At 37.2% G+C, this 12,570-nt stretch overlaps 1 protein-coding gene across 1 annotated transcript in view; it reads right to left on the bottom strand.

Annotated features, from left to right (window-relative positions):
- Positions 1-12,570, bottom strand: part of LOC145666303 (synaptic vesicle glycoprotein 2B) — a 120,478-nt gene that overhangs the window by 88,404 nt on the left and 19,504 nt on the right. The gene's annotated exons all lie outside the window — the stretch shown is intronic.

Genomic DNA, 12,570 nt, shown 5'->3' on the forward strand with positions numbered 1-12,570 from the left:
AGTTCAGCGGTAAACAAAGATTAGTGTGTGCATATCCCAGGAAGAAAGGGCAATACTTCGGAAAATGGTAGTATGGGTGATACTAAGCAGAAAAAATCATATGAACATAGGTCCTAATCTCAACGGTTTGAGAGCTACAGGTTGTGAACCATTTTTTACTTTATATTGCATATTGCTCTCCCTGTAGTTATTCTACAGAGGTAAGACAAAGCAGATTTGAAAGATGATGATATGGCTTTTCCAACGGTGTGCAATATGTGGCAGTGGCGTCTTTGAAAGAGGAGTTATTGAGGGATATTTGGGAATCAATGTTGTCATCCATTTAAAAAATAACCTTAACTTTCCCGAATTGCCATCAATAGCTTCCCTTCCTAAGATACCATTGCCACAAGTTGCATACCGTTCGAAAAGCCTTTCCATCACCTTTCATATTCGCTATGACTCACCTGTGTAGAGTAAATACAGAGTGAGCAATACGCAGCATAAAGTAAAAATGGTTCACAACCTGAAGCTCTCAAACCGTTGAGTTAGGGCCTATGTTTACATGATATGTTTGCTTAGAATCACCCACACTACCATTCCCACACTACCATTCCGGATTTATGTTTGCGATTTCCTTTCTGATTCGTTTCATTAGCTCTTTCACACCACCCATTCTGGTTAGAAATATCTAACTGCAAGGTCTCAAAAGTTGTCGCTCGAATCTGATTGCCATATAGCACATCTGATAGAGAATCATAAGAAATGAAAATGAGCAAAAATTAAGGTGCTATGGACCAGAAGGATAGGAGCTACGGGGATTCAACATTTGAATATACAAAGATTTATATCATGGATATATATATATATATATATATATATATATATATATATATATATATATATATATATATATAAAAGAGAACGCACAAAATCCTTTGTCCGCTCATCACGCTAATACGGCTGAACCGATTTCTTTCATTTTTGGGGGGTTGTTAGGATTTGGACCCTAGATGGTTTTTATCATATCACTTTAATTTTCAATTACCAGTGTCTTGAGATAATTGACCAATCAGGTGTCAATACGTACAAAAAATCCTTTGTTATTAGTTCATCATCATAGGTATAAAAATAAACGTATTTATATGCAACCCGCATGACCCTGTGACTCGGCGGGTTAACATAACTGACAGGCGCTATAAATCACTTGAAAGCGAAAAAGTAAAAATTATCTAAGTAACAAAGTTTATTGCGTTCCGGGATGACCGCAGCGAAGCGGGGCGGGTTGGGGTGACCGCAGCGAAGCGGGGCGGGTTAACATAAATGACAGGCGATATAATGTTAACATTAGTGCAATCTTCTATGGTTTTTATCATATCACTTGAAAGCGAAAAAGTAAAAATTATCTAAGTAACAAAGTTTATTGCGTTCCGGGGTGACCGCAGCGAAGCGGGGTGAACGCTGCTAGTATATATATATATATATATACTTCAAGTAAATATCTTGAAAACCGTTAAAGCAATCAAAACAGAAGGTACACAATATAATGAGAACAAAATGCCGTATCAAAATCCACAAACAATGTTGCCATAGATGAGGCAGAGTTGCCAACTCAGCATAAAAGTGTTTTGTTTGAAATAGACCATATAAAAATGTGCACGGATTTAAAATGCACTATTATCACTAAGCATAACAGTGAAGTGTAGTGGTACAGTGTTGCATACTGTTAGACCTACATGGGCTGATATTTACTTTAAGCGTACATAATTCCATGATATAATTTTTTGGATATTCAAAAGTTGAAGCCCGGTAAATCCTATCCTTCTGGTTTATAGCACCTTAATTTTTTGTCATTTTCATTTCTCATGATGCTCTATCAGATGTGTTATGTGGCAATCAGATTTGATCGACAACTTGTGGGACTTTCCCTTGTAAGTATCCGCAAAGGAAGAAGTCTGGAGTACTTAGTTAGATCAGGGAATCTAAGGGACCATTGAATGTAACCGAAACGCGAAATTATATGACCTGGAAATAATACGCGATTGAGTAGGTCAGCGAGCGCTCCATGACTAGTCAAAGTCACAAAGCTATCTGCACAAGTCTTCCGTCGCTGTCCATTTGCGCAATGTAACAATTTCCAAAAATTCCTGGGTAAATTCTTCTATAGTCCGCGTCACCCGAATTGGTGTGTGGCATCAGTCAATAAGCTCGCAGTGCGCTGTTTCTAAATCTTCAGGGAGAAATCTAATCATTCATAATTGGTTTTGTTCGTATTTGTGGACTATTATGAATGATAAGATTTTTCCCTGAAACTTTGGTAACAGCGCACTGCGAGCTTATTGGCTGACACCATACGCAAATTCGGGTGACGCGGAGTATAAAAAGCACATTCTGGGATTTTTACAAAATTTACTCCACAATTTCGCAAATCTTGGAGTAAATTCTTGTGCAATATTCACAAAGTTTCATTCTTAAAATTTGGAAATCTTAGAGTAAATTTTTCTGGTATTTTTATCAATTTTCTTCCAAAAGTTTGGAAATGTTGAAATAATTTTTCTAGAGTTTTTACAAAATTTCTTACAAAATTTTAGATATCTTGGGATAAATTCTTCTTGGACTTTTACAAAATTTCTTCCAAAATTTTGGAAATCTTGAAGTAGATTGTGATTGATTTTAACAACAGTTCTTTCAAATAATGAATGAATTACATCATGGCATGTAAAATACTGAATATGTTTGTTTATTGTAACAGTTTGTACAAAATACTATTGTTTGTATTATTTATGAATAAAATCTAACTCATTCCATTAAGAAAGAAGTAACGTTTTTTGGTTGTTTGTTCAAATTTTCTCTACAGTATTACAGAGTGTTTTAAGGGGAAATATTATAGGGTAATAGAGTACATAAAGTTTGTTTGAAATGTTGCCATTCTCTTTCGAATCTTTCCTTGAAATTTTTATAGAAGTGTTCTGTTGCAATGTCTCTCTCACTTTGTAATCTATTGATTACTTTTTTGAACCTTGTTTTTGTAAATATTTAATATAAACGAAAGATAGACCTTTGTTCGCAGGAGTTTGGAATTCATTTACGCACAAGTCAATTTCATTTGTTTATCTTCAGTGCTGCCAATTGACATTGTTTTATGACTGTTTTAGCAGGAATTATTCCACATCGTGTTCTTGATATTCTGTGATAACACTTCTCATATCTTGTATTATATCTCTGTAATGTTTTGTCTTCTTCGTACGCACTATCGTAATCTATTTTATTTATTTTGGTATTCTTTGTACGAAAGAGGACTTGGTCAGATCTTTCATAGAACATTACGAACAAATTGAAAAGTAAACAGTCATCATATCAGTGACCATGGTTCCTCAACATACTTCAAGACTGTTAACTGTAATTTGCACGTGAAACAGAAACACGTGTAGAAGAGAAAAAAAATATGTTTGGAAAATTTTGAGCTTCCATTTTCCTTCAGGACTGGTGTATCTTACTTTTTAGATAGGATTATTGTGAACTCTAATTGTTATGAGATAAAGAATGATTGCCAATGTAGACTTAAATATTCCTGTGGGGTTGCGGTGGCTTAGTGGTAGAGCGTTCACCTCTGGTGTGTGTGGTCCATTGTTCGATCCCAGCTCGCGCCAAGTAGACTTAGTGGTGGACAAACACTGTGTGTGCGGGTTTTCTCGGGGTTCTCCCGTTTTCTCTCACTTTATTCATTCCACTATTGCATTCATTCCTCATCATCATCACTGTCTCCTTTAGGCTAGCCAGCATAATTGTGGAACGTAAAACTGATTTCATTTCATTTATTTTCAAATTTTCCTCCAATGAAGACAAGGGAAAAAAGAATGAGAACTTCGAGAAACCAGAAACAACAGGTGGTTTGTTAGAAACTCGCATGGGCTTTGATCAGAATGAGTCCTCTACCATTAATATAATGTGAATTTTGCTATATGTAGTCCACTGATGCTCAATTTCAGGGACACGCACAAGACAACACAAGACCAAACGAAACTCAAGGCTTATCCCATCTCATCTCGTCCTTAAATAGACAAGGCTGGGGACCACTATCTTAATAGGAAAAGAAAAATAACTTAAAATGCCATTTTGTTCTGTGTACACTTACATTTTCAGTGGGGGAAAGAGAAGTTGTGACCTGTCATTCCCTTCCCGTTTGGTTTTTCCTTGACATTGACCCATTTACTATGTGATTCATTGATTAGTATTTTCGTCCTTTGTCAGCAGCGACGAAACCTACCGTTTAAAGTAGGATCTAAACCACACTGAAGCTCTTCCACCGAGTATTGAGAATTCAGTATTATGTCGTATCTTTTCATTTCCTTTCCCATCAATTTTGACAGATAATCGTTGCATCTGCTGCGGTATCATCTTGTAACCTATGCATAACATATCGATGATCTATCGTAAAGTAGTTATACTTGGCTATGCTCCACTAAATGCAGAAATTCTCTTCATAATACGTTTTCTTAGAGTTCTCAAATACTCTAAGTTAGCGTACGCGCCTTTGGCGTGGGAGACCCGGGTTCGATTCCCGGCGGGAGCTCATGTGGTTCGGATTCCACGTTAATCAGTAGGTCCACGTCTCATATAGCCTCGCTGCTGAACGGGACGTAAAACTCAAAAATCAACTCAACTCAACTCAAATACTCTAATACAATCATATATTTTTTAAAATTTGTAATAACATGTAAAATTAGGAAATTTACAAGGGAGAAGGGATATTTGAATATTACAGTTTTACACATTGTAAATAAAGAGGAACCTATTTTAATCTATTGAGTATTAAATTTTTAAATAAATATTTCTTATGTGTCACTCGTTTACATAAGTTATACACAGTGGCGTATTTAGGGGGGGGGCTTCCGGGCTTAAGCCCCCCCCGAAATCTTACTTACTATAGTGAAATATATGAAATATCTTGCAGAATTTTCACATTTTCAGGCAAAGCCCCCCCCGAAACTAAGCAAAGCCCCTCCCGAAACAAAATCGTAAATACGCCACTGGTTATACATATCAAACTTCCGAAAACGGAGTGCTCTTACATGGCATTGTCTTTGATCTTTAGTAAGAGAGTTAGGTAAGCAGTCTTCTTCTTAATATTACCGAGTTTCCCTGAAAATTAGACCGAACCAGGAAATAAGCTCTATCATATTTTTTTTTTCAGGTTGTTCGTATTATAAGCTCTGCTCCAAAAAGAAACCCTGCTTCGAAAATATGCCCCAGTAGTTGCAGGACTCGAAACAGGTTAATCTCCATATAATAATAAACGTATTCAGGCACTGTTTTGTTATGAATTATGGTTAGATTTGATTTGAGTTTAGCTTCCTTTGAAGCAGCGAGGCTATATGAGGAGTAGACCTACAGCTTAACGTGGGATTCGAGTCACATGAGCTCCTACCGGGAATCGAATTCGGATCTCCCGCTCTTATTTATAGGTTGATGATGAATTCAGTTATCCCCTGTGATTCAGAGGTAGGTCTTTGGCCTTCTCTGGAACTTAAAAATGGATGCCCTTGATTCGGATTGACTTCAATCAAGAAATAAGGAAGAACATCATCAGAAACTATGGGAACCTAGTATTCTTTTCAGGAACTGGATTGCGGACTGAAGAATGAGCGATTATAATAGAAAATAAAAACACGTGACGAAGTTGAATTGTATGTAATGTTGAGTTACAAATAGTATATGTGTAAAGGAGTGTTTGTCGCCATTAGTAAAAGACAAGAACAATAGATAGATCTACAATGTGATAGTTAAGAGTGTATTTCACTATATATACATTACGTAATTAAATAACAATTTCTTTCATTAAAAAAATAAATGTCAGGTATTATTGTCAACAAACGACATAGTTTTTAATGCAACAAAAGTTTGATTTTCTCGAAAACTACACATGAGTATTTACACTGAATCATGTCCTTTTGTACAGCTAGATGTGGTCTATTCATTCATATACAGTACGTATGTCTATGTCTCATCTTTATAGAACATTATAATTTAAAAAAAAAATGTTAAAATTCAAGTGCTACTAATAATTTTGGGACATGTTACTCATATATATGCACGCAGGTTGGTCTATACTTTTTGTCTTATTTTGGTGTCAAGAATCACCTCCCAAACGTTGTCGGTGTTGTTTTGAAACACCTTGTATATATTACTAACCATACTATGTTTATCCTCTTGCTAAAGTAATAATGAAGAGTACAATGAATGTATATTTAGCGTCACTATATATTAATCATAGTCACAAAAACTGTTATGTGCAGATGCAGGACCGTAACTTGTGGGGGCAGGCGGGCAACTGCCTCCCCCAGGGAAGCTTCCCGCCGTTCGAGGTGGCCCACTTTAAGACAAAATTTTCTTACCCTACATACGACTCGAACATGAAATTATAAATGAAACATCAAACGGGTTCAGTACATTACATAAACAAAACAGCACATAAAAGGCAAATAAAACAAAAATGAGTCGTGGTCCCATTTCAGTCAAAAAAAAAAATGTCTAGTATTAGGGGCCCTAGAAATAATATTTATTCTTATGGCTTTGAAATTAGTCAATATTGTCAACTTAATTAATTTGTTCTATATGCAACGGACTCAGGGGCGTAACTAACGGCTCCTCAGACCTTCCCGTACGGGGGTCCATAAAGAGTAAGAGAAAGATGGAAAAGGGGCCCACAAATCAGAAAAACAACTTTTTCTAGAGGGTCCAAATACGCGTATTAATGTTTGATACCCTCCAGAAAAAAATCTAAGTTCCGGCGCTGTGCAGATGATTTAAAATTTTACTTTCATACATTCAAAGAGGGACATTATTCTATCAGTTTGCATAATGACATTAATGCACTTTCTAGTTGGTGCAAAATAAACAAACTACAGTTAAAACGCTGAAAAGTGCTGTGTAACGTCTTATGCAAGATAGAAAAAGCACTTTGAATTTGTATACCACAAAAGAACAAAGAGTTGACCCTGTAACTGATCTTGGTGTGGTAATAAAATGAAATCTCTTATTCGATATTCATCTAAATATGATTATAAATTAGGTTTATAGAAATCCCGGGGTAGTTATGGGACTCGGAAGGAGTTCTATGTAATGCTTATGTACGTCCCAAACTAGAATAGAAATAGATAATTTGGGATTTCAGTGCATGAAAATAAGTTAATTTAATCCAAATTTGTGCTTTATTTAGTATACGAGGATACAGGGATATATTCTCGCTATGAAAACCTTGTTGCACTTTTACCAAATTATTTATAGCATTCTCTTGAAAAAAGAAGAGTTAATTTTCTTTTGTTTTTGAAAGAAATTTATCCGATAACGGGATAGATTGATCAACATTATTATCAGAAATCTCCTATTATACTCCGAACAGGATAATGTGCTCGAGGCTACAAACATTTCACGAAGTATCACAGCGTACAAATGTATTGGTTGAGTTGATTTTAGTTTAGCGTCCCTTTCAGCAGCGAGGCTATATGAGACGTGGACCTACTGATTAACGTGGAATCCGAACCACATGAGCTCCCGCCGTACAAATGTATTGGGTACATCACCTGTTAGAGGAATGTGCACTTTGTGTAGTACAATCCAAACCAAAAGTCCTGCAATAGATATATTTGATTGATTCTGCTTGGTGAGGCACTACTCAAAGTGACGTGGTTAGAAATTGACCACGTAGCCTCCGGAGGTGTTTAAACTGTTTCAAGGACGAAATGGAACTATTTCCTGTCAGGGGACGAAATGAGAATATACGAAATGTAAAATGACTTCGAACCAGACTATTTACGAAACAAGAGATGAGAATGTCTCTTCTGGAGAAGGTGCGAAAATTGAGTTTCGACTCGGAAAGCTCATCTGTTTCTATTGAAAGAACTCTCTGTACCGTAAACGAGATAGCAACATAGGTTGCAGAAGTTCAATGGTAGAGTACTCACTTCTAGTCTCTCGTTCGATCCTAGATGTCGACAAGTGGGTTTCATATGTGTGAGTTTTCTCCCATTTTCTTCATTCCTCTATTTTACCTCTTATCATCATGACAGGCACGTAGCCAAGGGGTGGGTCCGGGGGGTCCGGACCCCCCCTTTCGGAACCAGAAATGAAAAATTAAGAAAGGATTAAAGAAAAAGAAACAAGAAAAATAAGAATCAGCGTTAAAAATAAAAAGCTATATCAAGCATTTTGTTAATCTTTCTTATGAGGAACTTTGTGTGAAGGACATGGGGTGCCAAGTTAAAAATGGATATTATTGCAACGGAGCATTCCGAATTCCATCTAGCTCCATGCTAAACCTATGGATTATAAATGACGATCGATAAACCAGTTCGATCAGATAGACTCTCAGGTAGAACTTAAGAAAGGCCCACAATCACCAATAACATGAACATGACAACATAGATTCCAGTTAGGCCTACACTTGTAAATTTCGCGGCAACACTAATCCATTTTATAGGATGTCTTTACTGCCAAAACAGATCTCGTTGTATTCTTGAAGACATTAAATGAAGATAAGCCAAGCCCATTAAACCAATATGGGTATGTTGCCAGTAAAATAGTTTAGAATGATCGAGCCCCTGGTGTGATAACCACAGTATTTCATGTCACAGACCCCCCCTATTACACAATCCTAGCTACGTGCCTGATCATGACCTTCTTCCTTAGCTTCAGAGTGTACTAGTCGGATGCTCAAACTTTTATTTATTTATTTATTTATTTTTTAAGGAGTTAAGCGGTAGAAAAATCCAGTTCCCAGATTGAAGGTTACATAATATTAATTTTTCTAAACGCAAGTGCCGTGTCGAATTCTCTAATATAGTTTTATGATTTGTGGCAAAAGGTAATAAGGATTCTTAAAAAAAAAAAAAAAAAAAAAAAAAAAAAACCAGATAAAATAGTTGTTTTGTTTAATTGTAGTATGCAAAACTATTTTAGAAGTAAAATGGAAAGCGAGTCTGTTATATTCACTCTTCAGCAATTATCCATAAACTTGTCAATTCTTCCGTCCTTATCGGCCATAATTACCATTTATTTTACCGCCCATCTTTTAGAAACAAAGAACTTGTTGTCAACGAAGATATAAATAGTCAACAAGTATGAATATTGCCCTTAACCTTGCAATTATAACAACTTTATGATTTATAGCAAAGTTTTATGCATAAAAATATTTAAAAACGTATTTTTTTAAAAGAAATCTAATCAATTTTGTTCATTCTGCTAGTGATCAACCAGTTTTAAAATTATATATGTACTTAATGTTACTGAGTATGTTATTAAGGTAGCAGAGAACGTTTTTAATATTTAAATATGAAGTGTTACATAACATTATTTAAAATGTTAGGAAAAGGTAATTAAACGATGGGCTTTTCTGAGAGATTTTCACGTAGAGAAAGATAAGTTTTAATGGGACACCAGTTTAACGAAATTACTTTTGGCAACGAAAATCTTTCATTTTTACGTCCCACGAATGTGCCCTGTAGGCTAAAGATGTTGATGATTAGAATGAATGAAATCGTGCAATGAAAGAAATGTGAAAACAAGGTAGGACCCCAACAAAAACCACGTACATGGCATTTGTCCACCACAAAACCCATTTGGCGTATCTAATATTTATAATATAAAGATAACCAAGAAAGTTCTGTCTCTTTTTGTGGAGATCTGTGTTCAATTGGCCCACACGCAGTGAGTTGAATACGAATGGAGACATGGCGAAAGTAAGTTCTTCGTGTGAGTATATCCAACATACTACCTGCTTGTAGCAGTTCAGTTACGCCGTGAACTTGCGTAAGGACAGAATGAACATGGAATATCCACAGAGCGTCATAAGGGCATGTATGCTGTACGAGTTCAAACTATTGTCAAACGCCGCTGCAGCGGGGCGGAAGATATGCAAGGCCTTTTGTCAGGGTATTGTGACTACGCGGACAGTGCAGCGGTGGTTTAACAAGTTTAAGGACAATGACGAAATACTCGAAGACGCACTACGTGCCGGAGGACCAACACATGTACAAAATGAAGATCGTCAGGCAGCAATTGAGGCTAACATTGGGCACATATGTGAGAAACTGGAACTACAATTCAGTGTAAGTGAAGAAACCATTCGGCAGCACCTTCATCAACTTCGGAAGCACTACAAGTTGGGTCGATGGGTCCCACATGATTTGACTTCGGGCCAGAACACAACGCGATCAGACGCCTGTGTTTCTTTGCTGTCTCGTCTGAGGAAGGAGCCATTTCTGGACAGGGTGTTGACATGTAATGAGAAGTGGGGCCTGTACGAAGCTCCACGGCGCCGTAATTATTGGTTAGCATCCCATAAACCTATTCCAAAACAGCCGAAATCAGCATTGCACCAGAAGAAGATCCTCCTGTGTATTTGATGAACTGAATCGTGCATCGGGAACTGCTACCGGGTGGTCAGAGCAGCTGTGTACTGTCAGCAGTTGAGCCGTGTTCAAGAAAAAGTCAAAACTCTGGAGCCAGCACTTCTGAATCTCAAAGGGCAACGCCAAGCCCCACGTGGATGGATGACCCGAGACACCATTCTACGCCTTGAAAAAATGAAATGAAATCTTTGTTTTACGTCCCACGGTTATGCCGGTTAGGCTAAAGGAGACGGTGAAGATGAGAAATGAATAAAATGGTGGAATGAAAAAAGTGGGAGGAAACGAGAGAACCCGAGAAAACCCACGAGCACGATGTTTTTCCACCACAAAGTCCACACGGCGCGAGCTGGGATCGAACCAGGGACCCCAAGCACCGGAGGTGAACGCTCTACCACTGAGCCCCCGCCATTCTACGCTTTGAATGGAAAACACCATTGCATCCGCCATACTCCCCGAACATTGCACCGTCCGACTATCAACTGTTCCATTCCTTGGATAGTCACTTTAGAGGACGCCAGTTCAAATCCCTAGTAGAGGTTCAAAATGCACTTGATACCTTCTTTGCTTCACGCCCCACCAAAATCTATTGCGATGGAATCCATGGTCTTCCAGAACGTTGGCAGAAGGTCGTCAATGCTGATGGGGACTATTTTTTATCTTCCAGGTACATCTTAAGTGACAATGTGAAAAAGCGACGATGTTCGAATGTGAAAAAGCGACAGAAGTTTCTTGGTTATCTTTATATTTCCAGAATTTTGGTTTTCCATTCTTCTCTTAGGTTTTGGGCTAGTTGTTTGCATTGTTCTTTACAAAAGCTTAAATGCTTATTCCAGTGGCGTACGAAGAATTATATCAACGGGGTTCAATACTTGATCTCATATCCTTTCAGAACAAGCATGATTTTTGTATATAGTAAATAATAATGTTTATTTTTCCATAATATCTTGATCAAGGGGGACAGGTTAAACTCCGAAACCCGCTTACGTATTCGACTGGGTTACACTATTATCATTTATATTAGCACTAATCAAAAATCAAACAAATGTGTCGTAGCGCTGTGGGTGTTCAGTGAAGTATGCCGTCAGTCAAAAAATGTTGGGAACCACTAAGTTAGTGGGATTCTTCTGGTCCAGTAAAGTTTTGTTTATTTGTTTGTGCTATGTATGATCTTTGCAGCTCTGTTTTGTGTTTCTTTGTATACAATTTGTCTTATCATTGCGTATTCACTTCTGCTATATTGTATTTATTATTATTATTATTATTATTATTATTATTATTATTATTATTATTATTATTATTATTATTATTATTATTATTGGTACAGTTTACTTTATTTTCTATTGGGAAAACCAATGAGGGATGAGATCCTTCTTTGAAAACAAGTTCTTACTACAGTGTAGAAAATGAAATTTATAAACGTAAGATCATCGTGCATTATTTGAAAGGGAGATATATGGTTAGCGTAATAAAAAAAAAAATGCTCTCCCCACGCAGAAAGCAAAAGACTATGTAAAGGACAGAGTTTACGTTTAACTGCAGCATATTTGCCAGCTACTACTAAAATAGAGCAGAGTTGCAGTGGCGTAGTGGAAAGGCGTGTACGTACCAAGTGGAGGTTGAGTTCGATGCCTGGTGATACCAGTTTTTTCTGCATCTACTCTTGTTCAAATGAGTTCACCTCTGTAAAGTGGATACTTGGAGAAACCTGGGGCGTAAACGTCATAAATAGTATTAAATAATAAAGCAAGGGCACCATTTAACATTTATATTAATCAGCATTAATTCGCGAGGAATTACAAAAGAACAGAACTAAATCACTTTTTAAACATTGTCTAATAATATGGCCACTCTCTGTAATTAATATGGGTCGTACAGCGCAGAAACTCTTTAAGCTTTGCTTCTGACGTTATGCCGGCTAGGCTAAAGGAGACAGTGATGATAAGAAATGGTGAAGAAACTGAGAGGAAACGGGAGAACTCCGAGAAAAGCCACACACACACACACACACAGTGTTAGTCCACCACAAGGTTCTTGGCGCGAGCTGAGATCGAACCAAGCACCCTTTGCACCAGAGGTGAACGCTCTACCACCGATCTACCACGGCCCCGTGCAAAACGCAGAGTTTTATTGTTGTGAGTGAAGGACGGAAGTTCATGACCTAAAAATATAGACATATGACGAT

The sequence above is a fragment of the Thermobia domestica genome, chromosome 12, assembly GCF_964235325.1.
Source record: "Thermobia domestica chromosome 12, izTheDome1.hap1.1, whole genome shotgun sequence".
Taxonomy (NCBI): Eukaryota; Metazoa; Arthropoda; class Insecta; order Zygentoma; family Lepismatidae; genus Thermobia; species Thermobia domestica.